General features: G+C 31.7%; 1 pseudogene; it reads right to left on the minus strand.

Moving 5' to 3' along the window:
• Window positions 1-555: 555 nt before the first annotated feature.
• On the minus strand, window positions 556-856 carry LOC116876161 (annotated as a pseudogene).
• Window positions 857-16,458: the final 15,602 nt, after the last annotated feature.

The raw sequence follows: 16,458 nt of genomic DNA on the forward strand, positions 1-16,458 counted from the left end.
ATTGAAAGTTGAAGCTAAGAAGTTTGTAGGGAGTAATCTTAATATATCATTCAAAATTAATTAAAATTAAGTTAATCAACTATCTTAACCAACATTAGTTGCTAGTCATGGAAGACTTTTATTTTTTAACTGATGGCAAACTTCAGGAAAAAGTTCTGAGTTTCTAAGTATAAAATGGACACATTGGTTTTTAAATCACAATACATAGGAGATATCATCTTGTCCAATGTTCTTTCCTGAGTGCTTTCCCCAAAACTGATGAGTCTTAAAAAAAAAAAAAAATTATATTAATATATATATATATATATATATATATATATATATACATACATATATATGTATTTTTTTTCTTGGCAATGATCACATTGTTCATTTTGAAAAATCACTGGAGTTTGAAAACTGTTATTACCAAATGATGATAAAGAGTCCTTTTTGTTTGTTTATATACCAATAGATCATTATCAAAGAGAGACAGGAAAATTATTTACATGATGAAAAGATTTCACAATGTCACTGGAATGAGCAGCTTCACTTCATGCCACTTTAATAATGATTTCAGTCTACATATTTTCTAAATATGTATACATCTCTAAATAAGAAATAATCCTTGTATGTAGAACTACTTTGGTGCCTCCATATTTTAGGAGAAGAACTTTATCTTCAATTTTCACACAAACTGGTTGAATCTCCCCACCCTTTAGAGCCCAATTCAAGAGCTACTACTGTTGTTTGCAACACTTTTCCTTGAGATTTTTCTGGAAGCAAAATACCTCCTTTGGTTACAGTTTCAGCTGCACTCCTTTCAACTAAAACAGTCAAAGAAGAGAAGAAAGTTTCTAAATGCCTGCCCTGTCATGACTCAGGCTACCACAGTTTCTACTATCAATAAAGAGTCCTTTGATGGTTACCCAATTTAAGACATTATTGTTTGAATTGCAATTTGGGTATAAAGAAATAAGCTTCTACAGCCTGACCTACAAACATGAAATAATTATGAAGTATAGGGGACACTTTTAAAAATGTCTGAAATTCCTAAAGTATAAATAAAAATAAGGAAATTTGAAAAGGACTTGAGATTAAAACAAAACAAAACTGCTAAAGGAGGAAAATTTAGTTTGGTGTGTGTGTGTGTGGCTTTATCTATAGATCACCTGTGTTCATGATGCAAGAAAGTAAACTAGGAAGACTCTCTCTTTCTCATTGGAAAGTCTAAGAAAAGAAATCCAAGGCACAAGGGTTACAGAAAAGAAACAGCCAAATCCATAAAGGAGAAATCCAGAGGAAAGGCAGCTCCATACATGATGTATAAATTTTGACCAAGTCTTGGTATTGTCCCTGAACTACATATTCCTGGGACAACAGGAGGATGATTAAAAAAAGAATTGTGCTGCAACCCACTGCATGTGTGACAGTTTCTAGTTAGAATCACATCAAGCTAACCACCTGCTAAGACAAAGCATAAACACTCTTTAGAATAGTATGGTAAAATCCAGAGTACCCACAAAATAATGTTCACAGTATCCAGGAAGCAATCCAAAATTATCCAAAGTTAAAAGAACAAGGATAAAAGTCTTAGCACTAGAATATGAAAAGAAGAAGAAGAAGAAGAAGAAGAAGAACAACAACAACAACAACAAAATAAACCGAAAACACAGAATCTAAGATTTTAAAAAATGTAAAAAAAAAAAAAAGAACCCAGTTCAGATGTGTAGAATAATATTAAAAATTATATGAAATACATAAATTTACAAATAAAAGAAGATCAATTAAATCCAAATATAATAAATATGGAGAAAGTCACACATGGACACATCACAGTAAAACTGTTGTAAACCAAAATAGGTAACTCTGAAGGCAGCCAGAGACAAAATAACCCATTAAACACTGGCAGAAAAGAATGTCTTAGGCCAGGGACTGCTCCTCAGAAACACTGGAGACTAGAATTGATTGGCACATCATACTTAAAATGTAAAAACCAAACAAACAAAACACCAAAACCAAAAGCCAAACCAAAGAAACAAACAAACAAAAACAATCCATAAATACTTACCCATATGCCCAAGATGAATATCTCACAATGAAGGTATAATAAATACATTTCAGATAACAGAAAGTCAGTTTTCCATATCAGACTTGCATTAAAAAATGTTCCTCACGCTGAAGGAAAATAATACCAAAGGTTACTCAGATTTCCAAAAATAAATAAATATTAGAAATGGAAAATATATGATAAATATAAAACACATCTTCCTCTAACTTGATCAAAATGCATTATTACTTTTTAAAGCAAAAATAATAATATTGCTTTGTGTGCTTACAATGTATACAGAATACATTTTATACATTTTATAATTATAAAGCTTGCATTAAGTAAAAACACATATAAGATAGGAGGTTTTCCTATGTTTAAGTGAAGGGGTAGAATACTAACTTTGAATTCACTGTGAACATTTAACTATGTATACTGTAATCTCTACAGCAGCTGCTAAAAATTTAATGATAAGAACCATAACTGAAAAATCCAGTTAATGATTATATACTGAATTATAAAACAATAGTCCAAAAGAATACAGGAAAGAGAAAACAAAGATACAAACAAAAATGTGTACTGGCAGGAAATAAACACTAACATGATAGGGTGAAATCTAATATCAACAATTATACTAAATGTTAATGGGTTAAATATTCAAATTAAAAAGCAAAGGTAATCAGCGTGGGTAAACAAGATCCAACCAGATCTGTCTACTACAAATACACTTTTAATATAAATATACAATAGGGTTTTAAATTAAATATATAGAAAAATTACAATATCATGACAAAGTCGAGGTGACCATATTAATACCAATTATAACAGACATCAAGACAATTACCACAAATAAGGAAGACATGCAATAATGATTGAAAAAAGCCTACTTATCAGTAAAGCATTATAGTCATAAATAAATAACTAATAATATGGTATCAAAATACATGAAGCAAAAAATTGATAAAATTAAAAAAAGCAATAGAGAATTCCATAGTCTAAATAGGAGATTTGAAGCATCTCACAACAACTAAATGAAAATAGCCAGTATATTTGTGGAAGATTTAATTATAATAACTAATTACAATTATTAGGTATTATTACTTTATTGATCACCAAGACCTTTTGATATTTTTAAAATTCTGCACTAAAAAAAAATATTATTTTTCTACTTTATAGTCTAAATTCACAAAGATAGGTAATATTCTCTATGGACCATTAAACAAGTCTCACTTATTTTAAAAGGACTAAAATTATACAGAGCATTACCTTTGACCACATCATAATTAAATCACAAATTGATAACAAAAATATATACAGAGAAATTACAAATATACTAAAATTATACAACACATTTCTGTATAATCTAGAGGTAAAAGATAAATCACAAAGGATATATTTCACTTGAATAACATTTAACAAATATATACACATATAAAGATCATTGAAAGGGAGATAAAACTGCTCCTTTGAAAGAAATATATATCATTACAAATGTATATTTGAAAATAAGGTCTAAAATTAATGACCTCTATTTCCATTTCAAAAATAGAGAAAACAACAACAACACAGTTTAGAATTTAAAGGGATAACACATCATAACAAAATAGGATTTGGATGAGCAATTGAATGATATTTTTTAGACCAGCAACTGATTGATACTTCAACATTCAAATATCAATCAAGTTGTTCATCTCTACAAAAATCTTGCTAGCATTTTTTAATAGGATGGCATTAAAATTGGGGGAAAATGAAATACTAAAAATATCAAGTCTTCCTATCCATGAACATGGCTCATCTCTCATTTATTTTTTTCATCAATATTTTTAGTTTCTGCATATAGAGCTTGCATCAAATGTATTAGATTTTTAAATTACTTTCATTTTTTGTTCTATTTTTTCATTTGATTCCAATTGTTTATTAATGACTCACTAGTATATGATTGAATGCTTTATATCAACTTTTCCCCTAGCACCTAAACTCACTTTTGTGTCCTAGGAGTTTGTTATTGTTTTGTAGATTATGTGGTATTTTCTATTTGGGCAAACAAGTCATTTTAAAATAAGGACTGCTTTATTTTTCTTTCTAATATGCATTCCACTTGTTATGTATCATTTATTGCATAAGCAAGGCATTCCATTACACTGTTGCATAGGAGTGGTGATAGAGGTCATTGTCTTCTTGCAGATTTTCGTGGAAAGTATTTAGCCTTTCATAATTAAGTATGGTGTTAGCTGTAGATATTTTGCAGGTACATTTTGTAAGATTGAGGAAATTTCCTTCTGTTACTACTTTGTTGGGAGTTTTTAGCATGAATGTATATTAAATTTTGTTTAAAGCTTAACAGATAATCAAATGTAAAGTGTTGTCTTTGATTGAAGGCTTGCTGGAAATAAAAAGAAAAAATATATCTGGGAGATAACCAGGGACAGCCAAATACTCACTGGGCACTGAACAATGTTGAAAATTATTTTTCAGTTGTTAGGTCTGGTTTTGAGAATCTTTCATAGTTTCCTGGTGATTCATTTATTCTCATATATTTCCCCTAGATATTCTTATGACCTACAAGTGGTTCAGGGAAAGTTATAGCAAAATATTAAAATGGTTATCAAATCTGTGTATATGGGTGTCATTGCATTTTCATGTCGACTTTTATAAATTTTAGTCATTTCATTAGGAAAAATAACAAGTACATTATACTTTACATTATTATTACTATACTTTACATTATCTTGAATGTATATATTTCATTAGTAACTTCTAAATAATGGAACATTTTACTGAGTAAGCATTATGTAGCTACTTGAAATATTACATATTATACCATTCAGTAAGTATTTCTTTACGAAAATATTTTATAGCAAATTTCTGTAGAAACCATTGCTAAGAAATGTTTGAACTTTGAAATATAAACTGTTAATTCTAAACATAAGAGTTACTTTCAATTTTTAGATTTTGATGTTTATGTGTGTATAAATATGCACATAAATAGTTTATGTATGTATAAAATAAATATATAAATACTAATAATTCTATTTGCATCTTTATGCATGTAAGCGATAATAAAAAATACTTGTTGAGGTGAGGTCAACCATGGTGTCTAAATTACAGGTCAGAAAATAAAAATGTACTTGTTAAGTAGAAACTCTGGGGATAAGGAGCCTAGTTCAGTCAAATCATGGTTATATGATGTGAAACCAGAAACATGGTTATATAATGTGAAACCAGAAACAAAAGTTTGGAGGAAATCAGTGTCTTGTCATATCAAGAATTACTTCCTTTCAAAAATATGTTCAAATTACATCAAAGGAAAAGGTTTTAAAATTTGTTTCGGAGATTGTTGCAGGGTTAAAAAACTTCTCAGATTGTATTTATCCAACAAATATGCATCCTTACACAACCTATATTTATTGTATAATGACTTTCATCCTGAAGTGCTTTACAAGTTGATTTACAAACTCTGTGTACTGCAATCATTTTCATTTTCGAAATGCACTTCATCCGTTATGCATACGTATATTTCATTTTATGAATTTCAGGATATGGCATAGTAATCCCCAAATAGCACTTTGAGTTTGAAACACTGTTTTATGGCTTCATGAGAACCACATGACAAATTGCTTACTCTGGTTTCTGTGACAAATCTGTCTTTTCAGTAAGTGGAGCTCTAATTGAAATGTACACTTCAACTTGCAGGCAGCAAAAGACAAAAAATATCAACTGGGGGCTCATGAATGGGTGATGCATTAGTTAGCACAAAATTTATTGAGTTACCACTGTGTACAGAAAACCTATTTAGGTGTTATATGGGGAAAATAAAAAGTGCAGCCTCTGGCCTTGATGATGATACAAATTAATTTGCACAGACAAAACATAACCACATTTAGATTTCAGTATTTCTTTAAGTAGCATACCAACAGATGTGAGTAAACATATGGCTCAAGCTCAATTCACAAGTGCTGAGTTAGTGTAGTAATAATATAATAATCAGAGCAGGACTGACTTAGATTCCTGAAAGGAATACATTTGAACCCAGCTTTTATTAGTAGAAAGGTTAAAATGATCCTAACATTCATTGGTAGATTTATTATTACACCATAGGTATACTTAATTCATTTATTGTAATAGCTTTCTAAAATTCAAGCAATTTCTGTTATTATTGGTTGGCTCATGATGATTCATTATTTCATACATTCATTCATTTGTGTATTCTACCCCCAGCCATACATTCAACCATCATTTATTGAATATTTAACATATGTCAGAAAAACTGATATAAGTCAATGACAAATTAGGGAACAAAACACAACCTAAGACCTTAAGAGGTGATTACTATTCTTAAGATATGTTTTCCACTATCTGATATCACAGGGGTTTTTTGTTTTTTGTTTGTTTGTTTGTTTGTTTTGTTTTTTGACAGAGATGACAAGTAGGCAGCGAGGCAGGCAGAGAAAGAGAGAGGAGGAAGCAGGTTCCCCACTGAGTAGAGAGCTTAAAGCGGGTGTCGATTCCAGGGCTCTGGGATCATGACCTGAGCCGAAGGAAGAGGCTTTAACCCACTGAGCCACCCAGGAGCCCCAGATATCACAGTTTTAAATAACTAATATATACTTAAAATCATAGTAGTTAAAATTTGCATAATACCTCTTTATATTTATGAATGTAAATGGCTGAATTATTTCCCTTCAAATTCCATATGTTGAAGCCCTAACCCCTTGAAGATAAGGTCTTTAAACAGGTACTAAGGTAAAAGTAGGTCAAATGGATAGAGGCTCACCCAGTATGACTTGTGTTATAAGAAGCTGAGATTAAAGACAACACCTAAAACATGTGAGCATACTGGGGGAAAGCAGCCATCATTAAGAGAAGGAGAAAGGACTCTAAAGAAACCAAAGCTATGGACATCTTGGTATGGGATTTTCAACCTCCAGAACTGTGAGAAAATCTGTTGTGTAAGTCAGCTATTCTGTAGTATTTTGTTTTGGCACCTTTGGCAGAATAATAAAATACCAATATCCAAATAAAGTCCAACATGACCACTTTTTCCTGATCCCTACGCATTACATATTTTCCAGAAGCTGACAAAATGTAACAGAATGATTAAAAGATTTTAATTGAATTTCTGAAAAGTGTCTTAGTCACAACACCCCTTTGATATCATGAGAATATTGGTAGGAATTTAATGTAAAATAACTATAGAGGAAATTTTAACTTGATATGCTACACTTCCAAATTGATTTTCATTATGAAACTGGAGATATATTGCTGCAAAAACAAATTTGCTCTCAAAATACAATGAATCACATTTTAAGATGCAGAGAAAGGAAGAAAGCAAGCCCAGAAACAGATAAGAAATGGGAGATATAATGAATATAAAAGGTGAGAAGAAAAAGTTTGTAAAATAAATAACCAAAGAAAGCATTAATAAAGTTTTTATTCATATTTATGATTACTATTCTAAAATAAGCATAGAGAAATATACGGTAGGGGCAAGAAAAAATGAGTTTCTTAAGATACATTTTACTCCCGGGCGCCTGGGTGGCACAGTGGATTGGGCCTCTGCCTTCAGGTCAGGTCATGATCCCAGGCTCCTGGGATCGAGTCCCGCATCGGGCTCTCTGCTCAGCAGGGGGCCTGCTTCCCCCCCCCCGCCCCCGCACCTCTCTCTGCCGGCCTCTCTGTCTACTTGTGATTTCTCTCTGTCAAATAAACAAATAAAATCTTAAAAAAAAAAGATACATTTTACTCCCTAAATGCATTTTTCTTTTATTCTTTCCCTGTTTATAACTATATGTGTATCCTGAAAACTTACCTCCTTTGTTTACAGTTTCCTGAGTATATACAAAATTTTTTCCTTCCACGTAAATGAAAATATTGTTTCAAGTATTATGGGAAAATTGCTGTATGTGCATTAAATTTATGACAGAGATGAAAAGTCAGAAAAATTTGAAGTTGATAGCGTTATATACAACAATAGATTCAGGTAAAACAATGCTAGGCATCACAAAGAAAGAAAAAAAGTACCTATATTACAAAAACACATTTCTCCAAAGAAATAAAGGTAATATATGATTAATTGATATTTGGCACATTTTGAAAAGCAATTATTATTTTTGAAAACCACTCTTTACAAATTGTTATTTTTTTCCTTAAGATTAGGGAGAGCATATTATTTAAATGGTATTTTCTGTTTTCACTCATGAAAGAGATTAACTGAAATAGTACTATATCCCAGAGGTGTCTTACAATTACATATATTTTAACATTTTTAGTAAATAAGACTGGATAAAATGTCAAATTCACACTTGGAAATTACAATGTTGAAATAATGAAAGAATGGAAATATAATTTTCTGAGTTTATTAAAATTAGTCAATGATTAGACAAGACATCTAAACTTGAAAGTGGAGTAATATGTCAATAATTACATTAATATTAAAATAGTTCATTCTAAAAAAATAGTTCATTCTAATAAGCAATAACCAGACTCCATTCACTGTACTTAGCCATTTATAAATTACTCAGGTAATCTCCATTATCATGTAATTAAGAAGATGCTCTTACTGACTATTTAAACATCTTGCTACCTTCAGAGCCTGAAAATCTGCTGCAGGTCACAAAAAAAAACAGAGCCAAAGTTTAAGTGCAAAATTAAATAGATGGATAATTGATACAGAGATATGGAAATATAACTCTAGATTCTATATAACTAGATTTATGTTTTTAGATTTTTCTCCATGTGTATTGAGTTCTTCCTATCTTCTCACTTTTCAATAAAATCAAAAGATGCTTTAACCAAATTTAGAGACTACGAAGTAGTATTAGGAAGGATATCTCTTCTTAGTTATTTCCAAAAGTTCATGCCATATATTTGTTTTTTAATAACAGATAGCTACAAACTATCAGGACTATACCTATAAAAGTGAATTTAATATTTCTAAGCTGTATTTAGAACTTCTCATTATTGAGAACATACTGTGAAAACATAGATGTTTTTAAATATATTTTGTGATAAATATCCTTAATATGAAAAGATTATGTACATCAAAGGACTCATATGTAAGTTGATACTGTACTGGAAAAATTAGGTAAAGAAGACTCCATCAAGCAAAATGGTGGCTTTTTTAATTTATCAAATATTTGTGACTTAACAAAATGTCTTAATTATTGAGTGTTTTAATAAATACAGATGATGAAAATGATTCTTCTAGATTCCTGAGAGGACTTTATCCATATAATATTACATGAAAGTGTATAAAAGTTTTCAATACTTCAAAAATCACATTATTTTAGGGATGTATGAGGGGCTCAGTGGGTTAACTGGCTGCCTTTGGCTCAGATCAGTATCTCAGGGTGCTGAGCCCCATGTTGTACTCCCTGCTCAGTGGGAAGGCTGTTTCTCCCTCTCCCTCTGCTGTTCCCCCTGCTTGTGTTCTCTTGCTTGAGCTCCATCTCTCTAATAAATAAATAAAATCTTTTTAAAAATCACATTATTTTATTTTTCTATTTTCAATGTTGGAGGTGTTTCATGAAAATTTTGCTTTTGAAGGAAGTGGGTGTAGGCATCGTCAAAAAAAAGTGTATTCTTTCTTTCTATGTGTATTTGCATTCCGACCAGAGATCAAATTTTAAAGCTATTAATTTATATATATATATTTTTTTTGAAAATTAACATAAGCCATAAAATACGTTTCATTTGTTTTTTATTCGTGTATTTACTGTCACCTAATCCATAAAAGTGTCTACACTTTGTGAAATGTGTGTAATACCAGGTCATAATATCTTAACCCAACCAGCACATTCATGTTCAAACTTGAACTGTGGGTCATTAATGCTCTGCCAGGAGCTAACTGTCATTTACTAGGGGTAGGCAAATATAGGTTTCTACATGACAACATATATATGACCTTATGTCAGATTATTCAGCTCACACGGGGTACATGAGAAGTAGACCAAAATGCACATTCTCCACAGTCAGAAAAGGAGAGGTATGGCATAAGGCAGGGCCAAATATGTGTTAGAATAAAAGTCAGCCTAATGATTTGCACGGAGCTTCAACTAATTTCTGATGTTTTCAACAGTTGTGTTCTTAGTTTCTCAGCTTTTGCAGACCTTAGCAGGTAAAGGCGTTGACAGGTACAGAATATATGGCACTGTTTTCTTAGTGAAATTCTAATTTATTTTATAGGCACACATAGCCTTCAAGTAATAATAATGTTAGAAGTAATTTATTTGCAAGGGTATCTTTTTGCATGTAATTTTAATTTAAATTTAAGTGTATTTAAAAAATGTGATATTCAGTGCTTCTGAACACAACTGTCATACCACCTGGTTAGAGCCACAGTCAGTTCTGAATTGATCATTGCCCATGCTGTGTCAGATAAAGGATTTGTGTCTGCTGTAGATAAAACATCAAAATATCCATAACATTCATCCAAATGTGATCCTCTACACATGTTGACAATAAAACATAAATATATAACAATATCCATTTTGAACTTCAGATAACAGTGTAATTTATGTAGTATTTCCCTAGTTCATATGTAGGTTTTTTCATGTCTAATATTGCATTCATACATAATAGCAGTGATATTACATATGGCATGTAACAACTGTTTTCTTTTACAAAAGGGATCCCAAGTCTGTGGGAAGTAAAAACAGAAATCTTGGTGTTTCATGTTTGACCTCATGGTATTTCTTAGAGTCAATACTAGTGACATGGAACAGACTCCCTGACAAAGTCTTGTAAAATGGGATACCTGCAATCAATATGAGACAGCTCATACTGAATTAGATTTAATCTAGATGAAAGATGTTCATTTGCTTCAGTTCTTCAGTTGATTTCAATGTACACATTTAACAAAGAACCAACCTATTTTACAGTGCTTTATACGTTATACATATAATCTGTGTTTATATGTCTTTAATAAGTTATTCTTTATTTTGTGAATAAAAGCATTTGATGAACTAAATATCAAATTCAACCACTAATTATACTTCCATTCTCAATAAATAACCCATGTATTTCTTTTGAGAAATTCCACTTATTCATTATTTACTAATAAAGATTTCTCATCTTTCTGAATAGAACACAATACAGAGGTGGTGAGCCAATAATGAATATTAAATGTTATATTTGAATAGTACGTGCTAAGACACCCCATGTTGCTGTAAACACTTTGTTTATATACCCACAAAAGTGTGTATACAAAATACATACATATATATATATACACACACACACACACACACACACACAAACATATACCTTCTACGCATATTCTTTATTTATATATCCTAATTTATCACTATAGGTAGGGAAATAATTCATTTTCAAGATGCTAGCTTGCTGGGACACCTGGGGGGCTCAGTTGGTTAAGCCACTGCCTTCGGCTCAGATCATGATCGCAGGTCCTGAGATTGAGTCCCACGTAGGGCTCCTTGCCCAACAGGGAGCCTGCTTCTCTCTCTGCCTCTGCCTGCCACTCTGCCTGCTCAGGCTCTCTCTCTTTGACAAATAAATAAATAAATAAAATCTTTTTAAAAAAATGTTAGCTTGCACAAAGGTTAAATTAATTTCTTTTTAAAAGAAGTAATTTCACAAGAGAGACAAGTTATATTCACTCACATAACAAGAGAAAACTTATCTCAGATGTACCTCAGGAAGACCAGAGGCTTTTTTAGATTGCAAAAATTAAAAGTTTCCTCAATTTCCTGACAGGCTTATATAACAGATGGTAATTTAAAGGACTGAATGAAAGTGGAGGATGATAGAAAATGTTAGGTGAAGAAGAAATTAAAGAGAAATGGAACTGCAGAGAAATAAAAAACTTAGGAAAAGAGAGTGGATAATTAGAGAGAAGGCAAGTATCAAGACTTGAGTCAAGAAAGGGGAGATAGAATATAAATCTAGACAAAACTTGCTTACAGTGTCATCAATATTAAAGACAACATTCATTGTTCATTTGAGTTTTCCCTGTAAAAAACTAAGTGAGTAGTGTTTTCTTTATGTTACTTCCTTGATGCTACTTAAATCTTCAAATAACTTATGTAAATCCATTAAAATGCAGCTAAAGGAAGAAAGGCTTGTGTTACAAATTTTAATAAATTTAATTCTTACTATTTGTTTACTTTGTTCATTTGATATTAATCCTTATGTGTGTCAAGTTGCTTGCCACTGGCTGGCCAACATAATAATGTGAAAAATAAGGCACAATTGAGGCCCTAGGCATCCATATTTCAGGCTTTGTAAAGTGCTTTGTCTTCACAGCCAGAAATGGAGGAACGAGCTCCATCACTGTGTACAGATGGAAATAAAGAGATAATGATCCATATAATCTACTCACTTCTTTTGAAGTAAGCAAAGAGATATTATACATTATAATTTTCCAAAGTATTTTTCTAGAAGTTATCCTTGAAAACCAAATCAAAGGAATTCCTAAAACCCTTCTGTGAGGGCTTTTCACAAAGTCATAATAGCACAAGCCTACAAAGAGGATTTTCAATCATGACATAGAGGAAACACTGCCTTAATTCATCCTGCAGGAAAAATGGATGAGAGCTGAGTTTTCCTTCAAATAATTTTCAAGAACCTGAGGCTTGAGTGCTTCATCAATTTGAAAAAGTAAAGAGACACTTTTAGAATCAATTTGCAACATCAATAACTGGAGTTTGCTATAAATACTTGAAGAATATCACACAGAAGAGTGATATAAGTGTTTCCCTCCTAAAGTTTCTAGATCATTGTATGCAAAGCTTCAATATATCATTCATCTATTACAGGCAGGTCCTCACTAATGATGTAATTTTTTAAAGTATGAGGCAGTCATTTCCAAGTTATTCCAATCCAGGTAAACTTCTGTCTTAAACTCATAAATCTTTCCAACTAAATTATCTTTTGACAATCAAAGACAATCCACATGGCATGGGAATAAAAAAAAAAAAAGCTGTGCTTAATATTCAAATTTAAGCCAAAAGCTATACCTATATTGTATTATTTTCCCTAGAAGACAGTAAAGTTATAGCATTTCTCATTAATCATATAGTCAGTAATGATGACACAGTTCATCTTAGAAACAGATGAGTTTTTTCCACATTAATTTTTTTTCCACATTAATTTTTTAATGATTATTGATTTAAGAGAGAGAGAGCATGAGTGGGAAAGGCGGAAGGAGAGGGATAGTGAATCTTAAATAGACTCCACACTAAGCACAGAGCCTCATGCAGGGCTTGATCCCAGGACCCTGAGATCATGACCCAAGGTGAAATCAGAAGTTGGACACTTAACCAACTGTGCCACTCAGGTGCCCCTCCACATTAATTTTTGCCAATAATCTTGGCTATCTGTCTAAATTTGAAAGGTATTTTAAAATCCATGCTTTTTTATTTGAATATTTGCAACATAAAAATTGACAACCTTTGTTTGCATTATATTTCATCCAAGTCTGTAGAAAGAGACTAAGGATGAACTAAATGCACTAAATACTTTCTTAAGCATTTCAGTCATCTCCACTGTGTGGATAAAGAATCTAGAGATGAGAAAGGAATATGGAGTAAATACAAAGGTGGGTTAAAATTCCAGCTTTCTGTCCTCAATACTTGTATTCTATTAACTCCATCATATTACATAGTTCTCTTCTCTGATAAGAACAATTAAAATATGTTTTAATTTTTATTAACATTATAAATCTCATTAATATGGCTATTAAATTTAATCAAACACACATAATATTATCTTAATACATAAGTTTCTGAGGTTAAAAGTAATGCATTTCATGTCTCTATTCTCTATATCCACATTCACATAGTCCCTGAAATACACTTTTGCCAATTTTAACTAACTATATGCCTTTATCACTTGTTCCTGATTCAGAAGATTTTTTATCATTCTAATATTTACCCAACTTACATTTACTTCATAATACTGAAAACTTTAATATTTTAATCAGTACCCCAAATTTTCATATGTTTATAAAATATTAAAGCTCTCTGCATCTAGGCCACTTGCAATCAACTGTATTTAGTCGCAGAATTATTTCTTAATCAAATATCACATTCTATTCATAAGTGATATTTTCTCAAATAGGTACTTTTTAATTGTAAGTTCACATGCCTACTGAAAATCTCATATTTGGAAACCCCAAAATCATTGCATCAAATATGTTATTTGAAATAAGGAATGGTGAATGACATGATTTATATAAAAATGATTTATTTATTTATTTTTATTTCAGCTAGGAAGTAGCACAGCATAAAGATCATTCATATAAATATTTGAGAAATTAGGATGTGATAAAGATTTCTCTAGGATCTCATATAAATTTCATTAAAATTGATGCAAAATCTTAGAAGAAATGGAATGATTCACTTTCGTTTGTATGTTTGTTTAAAAAATGTATCATTATCAAACCCCAATAACTCACCATTTTATTGTTAATGTTCATTTTAAGGTAATGGCAAAAAATACACTATTCAGCTAATTTGAGTTTTCACTCTTTTATTATTAGAATATTTCTTAAAATCTTAGTGGATATTCAAAAATGTCTATTAAAATAGATCAGTACCTGAGTAACTATATTTGTCATTCAAACTTAAAATCTATTTATTCTTTGTTATCATAAACCATTGTGCAAACACAGTGAAGTTCTTATGACCTACTAAAATTCTTTCAGCTTTTTTTAAAAGATTTTATTTATTTATTTGACAGCGATCACAAGTAGGCAGAGAGGCAGGCAGAGAGAGAGAGAGGAAGCAAGCTGCCCACTGAGGAGAGAGCCTGATGTGGGGCTTGATCCCAGGACCCTGAGATCATGACCTGAGCTGAAGGCAGAGGTTTTAACCCACTGAGCCACCCAGGCGCCCCTCTTTCAGCCAAGTGAACATCATCAAAGCACCCAAAATAAAATGGAAAATCTAACTATTTAAAATACAATCTTGGAGTGCTTAAACTCTGAGCCTGACATAAACCCCCAGTATATGTTTGAGTCTTAAATTTTGTGATACTGGCACTTTGTGATACTGAACTCATAAACATTATTTTCACTCAATATAGAGTTTTGAACTAATTTTAAAATATTTGCTATTTTCTAAAATAAAGGAAAAAAACAGTAAACTCATCACTTTTTATTAAATTCGACTACAATAAAAAATGAGATACAAATCCCAATGGTTTGCCTTTTACCAGCCATTCCCCAACTCCCCATGCCATCCATCAGATCCTGGAAACAACTAGTCTATTACATACCTGATTTTTTACTTATTCTGAACATTTCATATAAACAAAATATGTAGCTATTTGTGATTGACTTCTTTCACTTAGCATAATGCTTCTATGATTCATCTATGTTATGGCATGTTTAAGAACATATTAGTTTTCATGGTTGGATAAAGTTTCACTATATGAGTATATCATATTTCATTTATCCATTCATCAGCCAAAAACAAGTTTTCCATTCATCTGCAAATAAGCCATAGAGTAGAGTTACTGGACCATACAGTAGTTGTGTTTAACCATTTGAGCAATGGCCTAATTGTATTTTAATTTCTCTACATGTCACCAACACTTAGAGGTGAGATTTCAGAGAAATGGGAACACTTCTATACTGTTGGTGGGAATGTAAAATGGTGTAGCTTCTACAGAAAACAGTACGGAGGTTCATCAAAAAATTAAAAATAGAACTACCAGTGATCCAGCAACCCTACTTTTTGTGTATATACCCAAAAGATGTGAAATCAGGAGAGAGACCTACACTCTTCATGTTTATCGCAACATTGTTCACAATAGCCAAGATATAAAAACAAAATAAATGTCCAAAGACAGAAAAATGGATTACAAAAATATGATATATACATACAATGGAATGATATTCATCCTTCAAAAAGAAGAAACTCCTACCATTTGTGACATCATGAATTTGAGGCAGGTATCTCCAAGAATGGGCACACCTCTGAGCATGCCCTTCTGGTTTACACACTAGGTGTAAAATAACTAATTGTTGTTATTAACAGAACATATTACATTGAACCACACTACAGCCAGAAGAGATACAGGAAATCATTAAGGAAGTCAGCACTACATTAAGAAAATAGCCTACAACCCCAGCACAATAGCATTTGTGCCAGTTTCTGGCTGGAATTGTGACAACATGCTACAGCGAAGTGCTAATATACCTTGGCTTAAAGGATGGAAAATCACCTGTGTAGATAGCAATGCCAGTGGAACCATGCTGCTGGAAGCTCTGGATTGTATCCTGCCACCAACTTACCCAAATGACAAGTCCTTGCACCTGCCCATCTAGGACATCTACAAAATTGGTGGCATTGGTATTATCCCTATGGAACAAGTGGAGATTGTGGTGTTTCTCAAACCTAGCATGGTGATCACCTGTACTCCAACATTACAACTGAAGTAAAGTTCTTGAAACGTACCATAAA

Source organism: Lontra canadensis, unplaced genomic scaffold (assembly GCF_010015895.1).
Source record: "Lontra canadensis isolate GAN:19392208 unplaced genomic scaffold, GSC_riverotter_1.0 scaffold44, whole genome shotgun sequence".
NCBI classification, from domain to species: Eukaryota; Metazoa; Chordata; class Mammalia; order Carnivora; family Mustelidae; genus Lontra; species Lontra canadensis.